The 12,835-nt window shown below is 40.1% G+C and overlaps 1 protein-coding gene across 3 annotated transcripts in view; it reads right to left on the reverse strand.

Annotated features, from left to right (window-relative positions):
- Positions 1-20: 20 nt before the first annotated feature.
- GPR85 (G protein-coupled receptor 85) overlaps positions 21-12,835 on the reverse strand; it is a 67,323-nt gene continuing 54,508 nt past the window's right edge. Inside the window, exons 2-4 of one of the 3 annotated variants that reach the window (XR_009963021.1) lie at positions 8,176-8,317; positions 5,441-5,503; positions 21-167 (exon numbers count right to left, since the gene is read on the reverse strand). The gene's annotated coding sequence lies outside the window, so the exon portion shown is untranslated. Of the gene's footprint in view, positions 611-1,798; positions 1,885-5,440; positions 5,504-8,175; positions 12,129-12,835 lie in introns of those variants that run through there. The other 2 variants (XR_009963019.1, XR_009963020.1) reach the window with 2 other exon arrangements.

A 12,835-nucleotide genomic window follows, 5' to 3' on the forward strand; every position in this document is an offset into this window, starting at 1 on the left:
TGAGAAAGAAAGAAGAAAAGTAATATCAAACACAGCCATTTATTCTGCTGCTCATAAATGGTTTCTTTTCCTTTTCCTTTATAAGAGGAAATCTTGCTTCATTTTTTTATTGTCTTCCCTGGCTCCATGTGAAATCCACAGACGCAGTAATCGCTCCTTGTTTCCTCCTGTCAAACAGAAGGTGACATCCTGAACAATTAAAGTTTTTTGTTCATAATACGCTGCAATGCCTAAAAGAAGAGAAAAAGGCTCAACTTTAAAATAGTCTGGAGAATGACAGGACAGTCTGCTGTCTCATAGAAAACAGGTCTTAATTTGTAGTAAAGTAGAAGCCTTTTCTTCTTGAAGACTATGAAATAAATTTTACCAGTCACCGCTTTTGATTTCCAGCATTAACACTTGCTGGGGGAGTTAATCTACTTTCTATTGTCCCAGCCTCAGATGATTAGTGGAATATCATTAGCTAAGACATTTTTTTGCTATTAGAAATCCTGTCCTCAATGAATACAACCCTTTCTCAATGAAGCTGGTCTCAGTTGTGCCCTGGTTCAGGCTGCCTGTTCCGTGTGTCACTCCAAAACCAATTATGAAGCTGTCATCAGGAGGCAGGCTGTGAAACAAAACCACACATACGCTGGTTACTCTCTGCACCTCAGTGCCCTTTGCATGGCTGGCTGCTCCAAAGCCACCTGACACGTAACCTGAAAGGCCAATTTTACTTATTGTTCAGTTATTTGACGTCTCAAACAGCTGAACACAGTTGTAACAATGAAGCTGTAATGTATGACATATAGAAAATAACAGCCCAGTGAGCAGATTAGTCCAACTCGGTTATGAACATTTGGAGACAAGCTTTCCTCTCAATTTGAGCATGAAAAGGGGAAAAATTGAAGTAACCTTGTATGAATGGCAGATGAGATGCAAGTGAAACATGTCGCAATAAATAAATATGCAGTTTGGGTTCTATAATTTTCCATTGCATTAATTTGTCTGCATATGTTTAGATCAGTAATTTAGACTGGAAATTAAGGCTGTTTATGGCAACTGCTGTATGTTGATGGAAATATCGTTTGATGTGCTGGATTTTAAAACCATGTCATTGCCTTTTTAAAAGTGCTTCAAAGTTAAATGAACAAAATTACTTTAACAAAATCATGTTTTACCACACAATTAAAACATAGAAGATGAAAAGTTAAAGGTCCTGCATATTTTATGCATAAAATTTAAATTTTGTAAGAGCAATTTAACTGACCCGGAATTGCTTTTATAGAAAGACACTGCCTGATGTAGTTGGAATGTTTTAGCCAAAATTGTGCTTTCTTACCATTCTCTCTAGTTTTTAATTCTACATTTATTAATATATGCACTAACTTAATATTTGGCATTTTAATTTTTCAGAGCCCAATTGAATCCGATGGTTACAGAATAAAAGCAGGAAACTCTGTGGGAGCCCTGAACTAATGTTCCTTTCTTACATACTGAACATACTGAAATTACAGATTTTCCTTTGTAGCACCCATGGACCTCTTCTGAATGAGAGCATCCTTTGCCTTGCACCTGCATCTGGGTGACCTTCTTTCTACCAACTGGCTGTCCATTTTGTCATGAGTGACCCCAAAACCTTCAGAAAACCTTTACTTCTTGGAGTGGCCACTGTTGTTCCAGTTCTATCCACGCCAAGGGTGGAGAGCACCTAAGTGAGTCAAGCTTTCTGAATGTCTTGGGTGTCCAAAGCAATCAGTGGAAATAAATAATCACGTCCTGCCAGGATATTCTACCTCAAGAGTGTTGCTCAGCCAAAACAGATATGTTTTGCTTGCTCCTAGAGATGAGTAGTAGTGGGAGGGCAGGTAACAGGAATACTTATTCCTGCAGTTCCTGGTGCTGTAAACCAACAGACTCCAAATGTTGCCCATGGTGGCATAGGGGGAATTCTGTCAGAGAGGGTGGGATTGTCTTCAAAGAGACGAGCAAGAGGGTGGATATTTGAGGGTAGAGAAGGAAACTTAGCACAGATATTTGAGGAAGAAAGCTAATAATAGGAATAATAGAACTATTAGAATGAAACTTCAATAGCTGTACAATTGAATGCTGTTTTTAAAGTAACAAGTAAGGCTTTGGAATGCTTACAATTTTATTTCTCCAGGAAAGAAGAGTAGAATGGAGAAAGTAAATTCTCATTAAATACAGAGAGAGCTCTCACCCTATGTTTTCAATTGCTGACTCTGAAGGGGTGCTTGGAAGAAAATGAAAACCTGAGTAACTATGGGGACACTTCCTGAATCCACATCTCCTCTTTCTAATTGAAAATCGTGCATGGCAAAGCCCTTGGCTGACAGGCAATGCTTGGAGAAGTAGCCACTGATTCTGACTGTCTCTGCTCTTGATTGCCTCTTCTGATATGCCTTACACTGTGCAATAAAACTAAACACATAAATAGGCAGGACTGCTAACTGGCCTGTAGATCCGCAGGCTGCGATTGCATGACTATTGCATGGTTTGTAAAGACACTATTTGCAATTGTTATCTATTACAGTGGGCACTGCAGTATTTATGAAGAGGAAACTGCAGAGATTCCTGTAGGCAATTAAGAGATATGACACTTTCAGTATTTCTGTCCAAAATTAGCAGACATTACTCCTCATCCTAAAGATTTGCTCCTTTATCTTTTTGTTTGTTTTACAGTGAGAAGTCATCTGTATATTTTCCCCTCTTTTTACACTTGAAGGCTCTTAAAAAATATCTGAACCTGTTTAAAATGTGGCTTGAGTATAAAGATAGGAAGAACTTGCATCAGTGCTTTGAAAATGCTTAGGGATGAAAGATTGTTTTCTAATGGATTAAACTGTCAGATTCTGGCCCCTACACTTAAAAGAAGCCGTATGATACACTTCCTTCCATAAACTACATTTTAAAAGCACTTGGAGCTCCCTTAAGCCATGATATTCCACAGCTTGTTCCAAAAGTTCAGTTTTGTTCAGATCTTCTTTCTAGTCCTGTGTTTAGATCTTCCTCCTAATTTCTAGGAAGTGAGCAATTAATAATCACTTGTTTTTGTGTCAGTTTGTTTTGTGACTCGGTAGTTCTTCACCCTTCCTGTTGTTTATCACTGAGTCACATCCTCTCTAAGCCTTTGGTCTAATTACCCAACCATTTTTTTTTCTGGTATGATAACCTGGGCTTCCCTAGTCATGCAAGCCATTTCCTCTGCATCCACCTGGTTCAAAAGTGGTGGTGCTGAGGACACAGTGCACACATGTAAGGAGGTTTCCATTTTGGATTTCATTTAGTCTCTTTCGATGAGCTGAATTCCCATTAGCAGTCGGTGCACTCTGGAGTCTATCTTCCAGTTTAGTTTCTCCTGAATGAATCTTGTTCATGTGCTGTATATCTGCTCTGTGATGTGAACCAAGGCACTATCAGCACTGATTCTCTTAAAAACCAGACTTAAATGCTGCTGTGGACAATCCCCAATAACACCACAGGGCTTCCTTGAGGAATAGGGATTTATTCCAGTGCCCTTTTCCAAAACTGCTTCCATTCTGTACTCTGATGGTCACATGTGATAATTGGTTGTCACCCTCCACTGCTATCTGTTATAATGAGCTCTATGGGTTTTTATAGAGAGGAAAATGCACCAATCACTGTAGGCAGTTAACAAATATGCCACTTCTTCCTACCCCAAAGGTCTCAATATTAGGTTTTTTCCTCATAAGGCAGTTAAAACTAAATCCATTTTTGATAGGAAATAACTTTAAAGCACAAGTACTAAAAGGAGAGATCATTTATACACTTGAAATAAATGTGCTTCTGAGGTTTTGTTTTAATGGTTTCTTTGTATTTTTTGGCTATTCCAAAATGGCGTTATTTTACTAGGATCTAAATATGTTGAAAGGCACATTAACCAAGAGAGGGGGAAAAAAGGAGCTATATATAGTTTTACTGTCCCTTTAGGGAACCATTGCTTGAGCTTCATTAATATGCATTTTAGCACAATCTAATTTACTCATATGGCTGGCCCCAGGTGTTTGGAAAGGCAACCAGAGGAAAATCAGATCATACTAAAATTAGAGACAAGAAATATTGAATGCCTTCGCTTTTAGGCCCTTGAAAGGCACATATTAATTATAACCGGATGAATTTATGAAAACTAATATTGTGAACAGCTCCAATAGTAATTATTTTTGAAAAATGATCTCTACCAATGAGTTTATTCTGATGAAAGTGCACAGAAAATGTTCTGTTAAAGAAAATATGTATATATTGCCTCCCCAAAACATTACATTTTTAGTGCAGTGCCCCTGTGGCACCCTTCTGATGCATATTTATTCACTGAAAATCACAATACAAAGCCTCATTTCATAATTGCTCTTTCTTGAATGGCTTCAAATGGGTCAGAGCACTAGATTTTCATGGATTTGTCTCATCCTTCTAAGGAGAGTGCATGTTTGCTGGGTTATGAAAAGCCAAGGCCAGCAGCACTGGGGAGGGAAAAGTGAGAAGGAATGGGGAAAAAAAAGGTTAAAAACCTGTCTCTGTAGAGTCTGATAAAGCGCTCCATGCTTTCATGAAGTCAGTAAGAAGCTTTGGCAAGCAAGTGCTCACAGCTGGTCTCTGAACTGCTAACGGGATGTGGTGGTGCAATAAAGAAGCTTTATATATTAATTTCCTAAGTGTCATCTTGATTCGCAGCAGGAAGCATAAGCAAAACAATGTCAAACACATTAGCCCTGAAGGTGCCTTTGGAGCAGCTCTCCGTGGTCTGCCCTTGCCGGGGTGCTCTGAACTCTTCAACTGGGGAGGTGCTTGCCTGGGGAAGAGACTATTTCAGAGCTAGTCTTTAGGGCTGGAACAGCCCGAGTTACAGCGGTAGCTGCCTGCTGAGGGATGATGCGTCATGGGAACACTCAGTCATCTCTGGTGAGGTTCTAATCTGAAATATCTGACCTGCTGATGATTCACAAGTAGTGAAACACCAGCAGAGAGGACAGTGACCACACAAATAGTAGTGCAGGGGCCCATATGACCTATTCTTGGAGAAGTAGTGCCAAATAACACGGCTGCTTCAGAGAGCCATTCCTACCCAGGAGACAGGCTAGAAGGCTTCGGAGGAGCTCAGCTCTCTCCAGGCTTCATGTATCTGAAGAGTTTTAGTCCTCCTGCTAGAAATGTGGTAAGAGACCCTGTTATTTCAGCTTGGAACCAAGTTTGCTTATTTGTAAAAAAGCAAAGGTACAATCTGTTTTGGACAGTGTGTGATTTCAGGAGAAACCACACTGAAGCACACTCACATGGAAATCATTGGGTATTTGTCAGATATACTGCTCATTACACCTCAGTGAAGCACTATGGACAAACGTTGCTTTGAGGTGACAAGCAGGGTGACACTGAAGGCGAATACAGGAGTGTGTTATTAAGATGGAGTTTAAAACGTACTTACGGAAAAGAATAGAGTCTTCACAGAGGGTGCCATTTAAGAACAGTCCATCTAAAGAACCTTCCCCTAAAGCAAAACATCAAAGAGAGGATAGGAAATACGTTTTAGGCTATGATTCTGGAAAGAAATTAAAGTCATATGAATTTCATTAAATCACCAAGGAGTTTAAGAAGAAATAGATTGAGAATGCACATGAAAAATATTGCAGTAAGAGAAAAAATAAAATACCCAGTGACTGAAGAAAAACAGAGAAATGAAGATGGTGAATAAAGGATAATTCATGAGTACCTCAGAGAAAGAGGTTACATTGGTAGATGGAAAAGCATACATATGGGAAGCAGATTTTGTTCCTATCTGACTGCAAAACCAAGTAAAGAGTATTCCCAGAACCACCAACCTGTGCATAAATACGATCCTTCAACCCTGGCAAACTAATATGGGAGCTTTTATGGAAAAAACATGGTTAAAGTCTTCTCTTTGTACACTTTGTTTTTGCGAGACTGAGCCAGTGAGCAAGTTTAGAGGAATGAAACAACTGCCTTTTAATCATTTAACTACCTGTTAGCAGCAGTACATGCTTTTGCAGAATGTCACCAAGAGCCCTTTCTCCAGGTGTCTCAGAAATGTTGCTACATTGGCAGGAATGTCCATGGAACTCCATGAGAAGTTCTGGCACTTCAGCACTCACCCATGTGCGACTGTAACCTATAGCCACGTGTGCAGGATGAGCCACAGCTCATGGGGTTAAAACCCCAGCAGTGAAGAGAACCCGGGAGGTGGAGCAGCATCCTGGTGCCAGCTGGCAGTGGGACCAGAGACCAGGCTCTCAGCAAAAGGAACTGAACAAAGCCAGAGCCTTGGTAAGTACCTCTCTATCCACTGCCTGCAAACCCTCAGCAAGACCCTTCACCTTGGCTGGCTGCAGTCATGCCTCTGTGGCCAGGCTGCAGGTTGGGGCTGAAGGAGCAGTAAGGAAAGGGAAAGAGGAGTGGTGTGAGGGTGAGAAGACACAGACCTGGGGCTAGGAATAGTGGCTGGGGTGTAACATGGCAAGGTTAGTGCTTTAATCCCAGGGAGAAATAAACTACATGAACAATGTTAATTATATATATTCCACGACTTTTAGATGAACTCACAGAAAGACAAGGGTATCATGAAAGCAACATTCTGCGTGTCTTCATTACAGTTGGTGATATGGTGCTGCTGATATAAGTGTTTCTGTACAAAAAATTAGTTTCACTAATCAGTACTTTTACCCAAGAGTGTGTCAACAGCTAATGGCTCAGGGAATTGTGTACATAAAACCCCAGATGAATCCGACCATGAATCTATGCTTACCCTACCCTTTGATAACTGCTTAAATGTATGTAATTCTGGATACTGTAGTTTTAGCTAAAGATGCACCACTAACATATACAGTACTTAAAACCAGGGATATTCAAGGCAGTCATGGTATGAACAATAAAAAATGATGGTTTCTGTTCGTTCAGACAGTTGAACTCAGGGAGAATTTATAAGAGCTGCCTCTACAACACACAGGGTGAATGCTGGAGTGGCTACTAAGGAAGAGGAGCATGAAGAAATGGTGGAACAGATAGGCTGTGGATACTTTGTCTTACACAGGTATGGAAAAGTTTGTACCTAAATTATACCATATTTAAACCTGAGTTGTACACATTTACTACTTGGGTAAGACATTATATGTCTAAAGTTAACTGCATATCTTGTGTACGTAACTGCATGATTTTGTCACAGATCTGGGAAAATTTGTTGGGTTCTTGACCTCACTAGTCCTGAGGAACCTATGCAAATTTACATCCATAAATAAACTATGCAGTTGTTATTATTAGCTAGTCATGCTTCACCAAAGTCTAAAACTCCCTGCTTGTCACATGCCAATATGCTGTGAATGGGTATTACCATGCTCAGCTGTAAACTTGGTGTCAAATGCATCTTTGCAGAGAGCATCTTTGTCCTTGCCTTACCCTAGAGATGTTTACAAGGTCAGTCTGAAAGCTCTCCAGGCACCTAAATAGAAGCACCTACTTCATTCAGGAACATGCAGAACCTACTTCCTGACAAAAGCCTATTGCAATCCAGAGTTTGGATGCCTTTCCACTCCAGAAGTTCACCCCTTACATGTGCTCTGAGAATCCTAACACCTAGAAAAATAGCACTGAAAATTGGAGCTGGAGGTCATCTAACCCTCTGCTAGCCCAAGGCTGGATGAGTTTATATCTGCATCTAGCCTGTTGCTTAAGGCTTCTGGTGATGGAGAATCTACTGCTTCCCCTGCTGAGCTGTTCTAGTGCATAATTACTTTGCTGCAAGAAAATGTGCATTAATATGTAGTCTATCTACCCTTTCTTTGATCAAAGGCTACTATTTCTTGTCTTGTCAGCACAGATGTGGGTAACAGATCCTTCTTACTTAGCAGCAGTCTCTGAGCTACCCAAGTTTCTGATCATGACCTCCAACAACCCTAAGTCTTCCTTAACCTCCCTTGCAAGTTCTGGATTTTAGCCCTTGTGTCATTCTCATTGCTGTCATGTTTTCTGTTTAGTTTATGTCATTCACAGAGCATGGTGCCCAAAACTCAACGCTACACAGAGCACTTCAGCTTAGGGCTCCCCAGTATTGAATGGTGGAGACAAAATCCAGAGGCTTTGCAGGCAGTATTGTTGTTTCATTCATCACTTGAATGACTGTACTTATGCCTGACTTTTGGGAGCACTTACCCAGGAATAGGAAACTCCAATTTCTACCCATTCCTGAGCATGTAGGTGTTTGGATCAATTCTGTTCCTGTACCAGGAGAATGCTTTGGCTTTTAGCTGGTTTAGGCAGCTCTGCTTTCAGCTGTAGTTGATCCGCTCTGCAGCTAGAAAACAAAGATTCACTGGGCAGAGGAAAAAACTCAGGAAGGAGAAACACAACAAAATGGTTATGATACTGGGATGGGAATGGCCTCTGGTGTTGATGAATTTGTATAGGTGGCAGTCCTCATACTCCTGTATTATCATTGTCAATCTACTCTTAGAAGTTATAAGACAGGGCAAACCTGAACAGGGAAAAAAATGTTGCAAGGGTTTACTCTTCTCTGTCAGACAGGGGCAGGACCGATGTGTTCAGGTTCCATCATTCTGATCCCACATCAACAGTGCCAGGTATGCCTCAACTTCATGGCAGCTGCAATAGGTATGATTTATATAGAGAAATAAAATTCAAGCATAAAAAGACTATACTTAAATACTTACAGGACAAAGACCAGAGCCTTAGTCATAATAAATTTACTAGGATCACATAACTGGACCTACCTTTCTTCAGAACAGCCTCGGAATAAGAAATTACTGAGTAAAAAATTTCCATTTGAGGCAACAGAAAATTATGTCACATATATCGTGTACGTATATATAGGCAGTGACACGTGTGTGTCTGGAAGAGAGACCTGAATTCTAACCTGAATTCAAATGCTAAAAATAGTAGGATCCTGCTTAGCAGAGGTGACATAAGAGACCTCCTTAATTTCCCATCTCCCTGCAATGCATGCTCTGTTTTGATCACCGGGACATCATCATGCATTAAAGTGTTTCCTATTTTGTTCTGCAGACATATCCCTATATCATTCTACCTTTTGGGCTAGTTGTGATCCTTTTGCACATCATCCTTATGTACTCAGCTAAGAAGGTTTATTCATGACAAGAGGAGGAATTACATGCTCGGTGTGGGCATGGGGTATGACTTACCAACATAGCGCCTTTGTGGAAAGCAGTGTTACTAATCTGAACAACGTAACAAATAAAACACAGTTGATTTGACAGCAGGATAAACAGAAATATTTTCATCCTCCAGCTATTGAGTTAAGAGGATGATTCCTTTTTCTCTAAAATCTGTAATTTCTCTTGATATTTCAGTGCCAATGGCATTGCTTGATGAAAGTGAGGTCAGATGTGCACAAAAAGGACAAGTCTGAAGCAAAAAATAAGTTGCAAAGCAATGTTTATAAAGGAGTTTAGCTCTCATTAAAGTGACTTAATTATGTAACGTAATTTTGGTACCAATCAGTTTCATAAAGTTGGATGAGCAGGCCATGATGGGTCTTCTCTCATCAAATTCCTACCACATTTGCCAGGATTCTGGACACACAGAGACTGTCAGGGTCCGCTGCTTCATGTCTAGGCAGCAGGCAGGTAGTGAGGGATGGTCTGGCAAGGACGGCAGCTGGTAGGCAGTGCTGTCTCCAATGGTGGGGAAAGAAAAACCTTGAACATAAAAGTGAATTAGTAGATGTTATAGTCCCTTTATACAACTGGGTGGGGTATGCTGCCCCAGGTAAGACGAAACTCCAGGTTTTCCCAGCATGGCACTGGCTCTGCATGTGAAACTGGGAAAATCACTTGCCTCCTCCAGGCTGCAGCTCCCTGTTGTGATGCTGCTCTTTGCCTCATCAGCCTGGCCTAAGACAAATCAGGACCATTTGTGAGGTGTTTGTATAGTGATGGGCGACATGAAAGGGAAGAATGTAAACCAGAGATATTATTTGTTTTACAAAATATTATTAAACAAACATTTTCTGCAGTGTTTTCAATATTAGGCAGGTTTAACAGTAGTTTGATAACTCAAACTGTTAGATATATAACTAAAAGTAAGAAAAAGACACAACTTGAACAGAAATTTTAACAGCATTTCCACTGCTGGAATGAGCTGAGAATCGATCAAAATGCCTGTAGCCCATGTGTAGCATCAATCAAAAACAGAGGGATGTTACCCAGCACCTGGGATGGACAAGTTTGCCACCAGAGGGAGTCGTGGGAATACAGTACAAGTGGTTGTATTGGCACAGGAAAGGTCATATGATATTTCAGCGATAAGGCTCAGCAAGCAAAGTTTTCTCTTTGCCCACAGATACTTTTCTACCAATTCAAGATGTAATCAAAATCAGCTTAATAGTTTGGCTTTTGGCTACATGCCTGGCTGCAAAATTTGGTTCCTAAAAATGCTACCTTGATGTTTCATACTCAACCTTCTTAATTTGTGCAAAGTATGCACTAGCTCAATAAAACAAATTTGCTAGGCTTGAATTTTAGGCTTGAAAATCATAGAATCACAGAAGAGTTAGGGTTGGAAAGGACCTAAAGATCCTCTAGTTCCAACACCCCTGCCATGAGCAGGGACACCCCACACTAGACCATGCCACCCAAGGCTTTGTCCAACCTGGCCTTGAACACCACCAGGGATGGAGCATTCACAGCCTCCCTGGGCAACCCATTCCAGTGCCTCACCACCCTAACAGGAAAGAATTTCTTCCTTATATCCAATCTAAACTTCCCTTGTTTAAGTTTTAACCAGTTACTCCTTGTCCTATCTCTACAGTCCCTAAAATACAACTCCAGAACTCAAAATCAAGATGTGCTTTAAACACCATGTACACTTTCACTGAATTAGTATAAAAAAATGTGGTAATCCTGGCAACTGCTTTGGTGGTGATAAAGCATATTACATCAGATTGCTGTAATGCCTCTGCGCTGCTGATAGGAGAATGAACTAAAGAGCATCGTGCAACAAATACTTTGGCTCTAGAGATCAGTAGAGGGTGGAAGAAATACAGCGTTGTTGTTACAGAATTATTCTTTGACTAGATCCAACTTTTAAAGAGGTATGGGATCTATTCCAAATAATACTGAAGTGCTTTATACTGCAAATATGGTTTAAAGGTGCCCTACAAGAAGTAAGAACAGAAGCTGGTAGGATCTGATGCTTCAGCAAGCAAAAGAAGTCCTTTAGAGAAGTCTGTCCACTTAGTGCCTTCTTTGGTTTTCCATGCTAACTTTAAGTCCCAGTACTTCTGGTATGTCCTTCAACATGGAAATGCATACACATCCGTCCCTGAAGTAACAAACCTATTACAATTTTAGGAACCTGTTCATGCTCATTAAAACCCAGGTTCCCATAGGGTTAAACTCTATGTCAGGAATATGAAGAATCAGCATACTGAGAAAAGCATCAAACAGCTGAGAAATAGCAATTTCAATCCCCGAGGGTGCCCACAGATTTCCTGCATTGCTATCTGGCAGGTAAGGAGTGGCATTTTGCATACATTATATATCATTTATATATGTTATATATATATTAATTGTTATTTTTATTATCTAAATATAATAAACCTATTTGCCTGTTTTTTTCCTGCCTGCTGCCCATTCCCCTTTCCTATTAACCCACTCACTGCTGCTTCTCTGTAGCACTTACAAATTTTTTCTGCAACTCTCTGCTAAACCAAGTTCCGTTTAAGGCTAGAGTATGTCACAGAAGAGGTACTGATGAGTCTTTCTGTGTTCTTCTTTTTCAGTATGAGTGAATGAATAAGCTTACAGATTTTCTGCGTTCCAGGAACTGTGACCTTTTTCATTCAACAGACCAAACATCCTTATGATCTTTGCAATTGCCATCCTCCTTTTCTCTTAAACTTACAATAAATGTGATGTTTAGAACTTGCAAAGCACAAACCAAACAATGAGGATCTTGGTTTCTGTTTTCCTTTTCATACCTAGCAGAATGGAGCTGATCTGGTAGCAACCTAATAACTTGTTAAATATGGCACATATAGAATGCCACCTATTCATAAACACAAATATAACAAGTAAAAAATATTTATAACATTTTTACTTTTACAACCTTTATACTTGCAAGAAATTTAAAAATAATTAGAAAATTTTGAAAGGAAAAAATAAAATGGAATGTATAATTTGGCTCAGTTAGGCTATTGATAATATTTGAGACTATTTGAGACTATATTGGTATTATCCTCATTCATTTTTCTGGGGAGTGAGCATGGAATTTCTTATAAGGATCCACAGAGGGAATTTCATTGCCGTTTGCAGAAGTAGTAGTGAAACTATTTTGCTGGTGATCATGCACTATAACTCAAGCAACTTTTGTAGGTGTTGGTTTTCTTGCATTTTGTACTGGAGAATAGCAGAATCTGCAAAGATGCATTGATCCTGCTGCACATTCACCAAACTTCACTCCAATAAACTGCTATGGGATGCATTTATATACATCACAGCTACTGTGCTTAGCATCCGTGGGGGCTTTTATAGGACATATGTAATGGAGATGTAGTGTTTTGACCTCCAGAGCTCTAGAAGGCAGATATACTTGTGGAGGCAAGGAAAATAACTTGGCTTTTCTTTAATATCAGTCAAAATCAATTCAACACATTCATCAGTGCTTACATGGCTCCATAAAGCAATGTTAAATACGATTATTGTCCTTACCTGCTGTCGTGGTTTAAACCCAGTCAGGTAATTCGTTCGCTCACTTCCCCCACTTTCTTGCCCTCCCCCTGCTCTCGGAGGGACGGAGAGGAGAATCGAAAAGAATGCAACTCCCACGGGTTGAG

The sequence above is a fragment of the Pezoporus occidentalis genome, unplaced genomic scaffold (genome assembly GCF_034315485.1).
Source record: "Pezoporus occidentalis ecotype Australia unplaced genomic scaffold, CSIRO_AGI_Poc_V1 ctg14, whole genome shotgun sequence".
Classification (NCBI taxonomy): Eukaryota; Metazoa; Chordata; class Aves; order Psittaciformes; family Psittacidae; genus Pezoporus; species Pezoporus occidentalis.